The sequence below is a fragment of the Elephantulus edwardii genome, unplaced genomic scaffold (genome assembly GCF_000299155.1).
Source record: "Elephantulus edwardii isolate Elephantulus edwardi_28Jun2011 unplaced genomic scaffold, EleEdw1.0 scaffold00047, whole genome shotgun sequence".
NCBI lineage: Eukaryota > Metazoa > Chordata > Mammalia > Macroscelidea > Macroscelididae > Elephantulus > Elephantulus edwardii.
In genome coordinates this window covers 789,777-793,360 of record NW_006399797.1, presented here as the reverse complement: position 1 = coordinate 793,360, position 3,584 = coordinate 789,777, and the positions used below count along the sequence as shown (strand labels likewise).

At 44.5% G+C, this 3,584-nt stretch overlaps 1 pseudogene; it reads left to right on the top strand.

Moving 5' to 3' along the window:
- The first annotated feature begins 32 nt into the window (after positions 1-32).
- On the top strand, positions 33-1,537 carry LOC102850829 (annotated as a pseudogene).
- The last annotated feature ends 2,047 nt before the right edge of the window (positions 1,538-3,584 follow it).

The following is a 3,584-nucleotide window of genomic DNA, read 5'->3' as shown; positions in this document are numbered from 1 at the left end:
CGCCCCCGCGCCCGCCCGACCCCAGCGCGCACCTCTGGGCGCGTTACCAGGACATGCGGAGACTAGTGCACGACCTCCTGCTCCCTGAAGTCTGCAGTCTCCTGAACCCAGCGGCCATCTACGCCAACGAGATCAGCTTGCGGGATGTTGAGGTCTATGGCTTTGACTACGACTACACTCTGGCACAGTATGCAGATTCACTGCACCCTGAAATCTTCAGTGCAGCCCAGGACATCCTGATTGAACACTACAAGTACCCAGAGGGGATTCGCAAGTATGACTACAACCCCAGCTTTGCCATCCGCGGTCTCCACTACGACATCCAGAAGAGCCTCCTGATGAAGATTGATGCCTACCATTATGTGCAGCTAGGGACGGCCTCCAGGGGCCTCCAGCCTGTGCCAGATGAGGAAGGGTTCGACCTGTATGGGGGCACTCAGCACATCCCCCTGTACCACATGAGCGGCTTCTATGGCAAGGGTCCCTCGATCAAGCAGTTCATGGACATCTTCTCCCTGCCGGAGATGGCTCTGCTGTCCTGCGTGGTGGACTACTTCCTGGGCCATGGTCTGGAATTCGACCAGGTGCATCTCTACAAGGATGTGACGGATGCTATCCGAGATGTGCATGTGAAGGGCCTCATGTACCAGTGGATCGAGCGGGACATAGAGAAATACATCTTGAAAGGGGACAAGATATTTGCTGTCCGAAAGGGGACAAGATATTTGCTGTCCTCAGCCGCCTAGTAGCCAATGGAAAGCAGCTGTTCCTCGTTACCAATGGCCCTTTCAGCTTCGTGGACAAAGGGATGAGGCACATGGTGGGCCCTGACTGGCGCCAGCTGTTTGACGTGGTCATCGTCCAGGCAGACAAGCCCAGCTTTTTCACTGACCGGAGCAAGCCTTTCCGAAAACTCGATGAAAAGGGCTCGCTCCAGTGGGATCGCATCACCCGCCTGGAGAAGGGCAAGATCTATCGGCAAGGAAACCTGTTTGACTTCCTGCGCCTGACAGAATGGCGGGGGCCCCGCGTACTCTACTTTGGAGACCACCTCTACAGTGGCCTGGCAGACCTCATGCTGCGGCACAGCTAGCGCACGGGCGCCATCATCCCAGAGCTGGAGCGGGAGATCCGCATCATCAACACGGAGCAGTACATGCACTCGCTGACTTGGCAGCAGGCACTCATGGGGCTGCTCGAGCGCATGCAGACCTACCAGGATGCAGAGTCAAGGCAGGTGCTGGCAGCCTGGATGAAGGAGCGGCAGGAGCTGAGGTGCATCACCAAGGCGCTGTTCAACCCTCAGTTTGGAAGCATCTTCCGCACCTTCCACAACCCCACCTACTTCTCCCTGCACCTTGTGTGCTTCTCCAACCTCTATATGGCCTCACTCAGCTGCCTGCTCAACTACCGTGTGGACTTCACCTTCTACCCACGCCGCACGCCGCTGCAGCACGAGGCCCCACTCTGGATGGACCAGCTCTGGACTGGCTGCATGAAGACACCTTTCCTGGGCGACATGGCTCACATCCGCTGAGGGCAGCTTTATTGTCCCAGACAAGCCCCCAGCCCTCTTGCCCTGCCCGCTCTGGGCATCTGTCCAGACAAGCAATAAAGGCTGTCCGTCTCCTTCAAAAAAACAAAAAAAAGGATAGTAATCCTAATTTTTATATTACCAGTGAGAGTGAGACACAATACTAAATCCACAAGGTACAGTTTATTAATCCATACAATATTTTACAAGCAATGATTTTATCATCTCTTTCCAATTTTAACCAAACTAACATATATGACTTCTCACAAATCCAATACTCACTGGTGTAGTAACACAACCTACTCATCCACCCTTAATTCACCACCCTAAAGCCAAAATGCCTCCTCTCTACCAACAAAGATCCAGCCCCCCTACACCAAATCATTAAGTGCCCTAAATAAAATGTTATCAGTTAACTGTAGTCTATGAGACAAACTCTTCTTTAAGAAAGACCTTTTCAAAGTTTTAAAAAGTAAAGATGTCACTTTGATAAGTTATGTAAGGTGCACCTGACCCAATCCATATATTTTTCATTCTTCTGATATTCATTCAAAAGCTGAGCAATGCAAAAAAAGGACAGAATAAGAATGGATGTATTTGAACTGTGGTGTTAATAAAAACTATTTAATATTAAACATACATTTCTTAGGATAAATACAACCAGAGGACACCTTAGAAGTGAGAATAGTGATACTTTGACTGTTTGCTTTGAACATAACATCAAAAAGATCAATCTAGGGAGCTCTGCAACCCCAGAAGTACACGGTTCAAATCCTCCAGATGCTCTGCTGGAGAAGGAGGCGCAACCTCCTCCTGTACCAGTCAGATCCGATTTAACAGTAAACACACAAAAACTAAGAAAATGAAAAAAATAGTAATAACAGTTTCCTATTTAAAAAAAAAAAAAAAAGACCAATCTAGAAAAGGTCATTGTATTTGGTAGAGTGTTAAGGAAGGCCATTGAGGAGGGTTTGACAAAATAACCAAAACAATCGACTAGAACATCCACTTATCATGAAGATGGAACAAAGGCAGACAATGAATTATTTTGATATACATAAGATCATCACAAATTGAAGAAGACTTGCTAGCAATTGACGACAACATAGACAAAGTTCCATACTTCTCTTTCCGTCATACTCTGGAAAAGTACACAGTTATAGATTATGATGAAGAATAAGCAATGCTTTTAAGACTCAGATCAGAAGTCATTGTCTGAGATCTTTCATTTTATTCATGGCTATTGTTTTAGCTTTTAGTATACATCAGGTAATGTAGTTATTGTGTTTAAAATTCCTGAGTGCCTTCTCATTGTAAGTAAAAGAAACCCAAACTATTATACCTGCTTCTCTGAATTTACAGCCCTCCACTCTTATGTTTTTTACTACTCTTGTGCCACATTGGCCTTTTGTCTGTATTTTAAACATGTCAAGTTTATCCCTGTCTTGAGCCTTTGTGCTTATTGTTTTATTTGCTTCATATACTCTTCTCTGAGATTTTTGCATTCTATCATCTCCTTATCATTCAGCTAATAATTCAGAGAGCTTTCCCTAATAAATCTACCTTTAGAGCGGGCCCCTCCAGTCACAATAATATTATTCTATTTTATCTTTGTCATTGCACACCAATAGCTTACATTTTCTTTTTTTATTAATTCATTACATTTTTATTCAATATTATCTGAAGCTAGAGCATATCTCCTTGGGATAGAGACATGCCGATAGCTAGGATAGTGTATAGCATATAGGTGTTCATATATATTTGTTCACTTATTAATTCATGCCATCTCTACTCTCACATCATGCTTTCTTCCACAAGTAGCTTTACGATTGCTTAGGAAATCACACAATAAGCAGAAACTCTGACATTAAAATGCTAACACTTTGAATCTGTTTAAGAGTGTAGACTCTTAAACATAATACTATAGTTCCTTTTAAGAATTGTAAAAAAGAAACTAGTTAAGTTCTGAAATATTTAGGTCTCCTGTACTGACCCTGGAATCTTTGTGGTACAAAGGTTGAATACTCAGCTACTAGTAGAAAGGTCAATA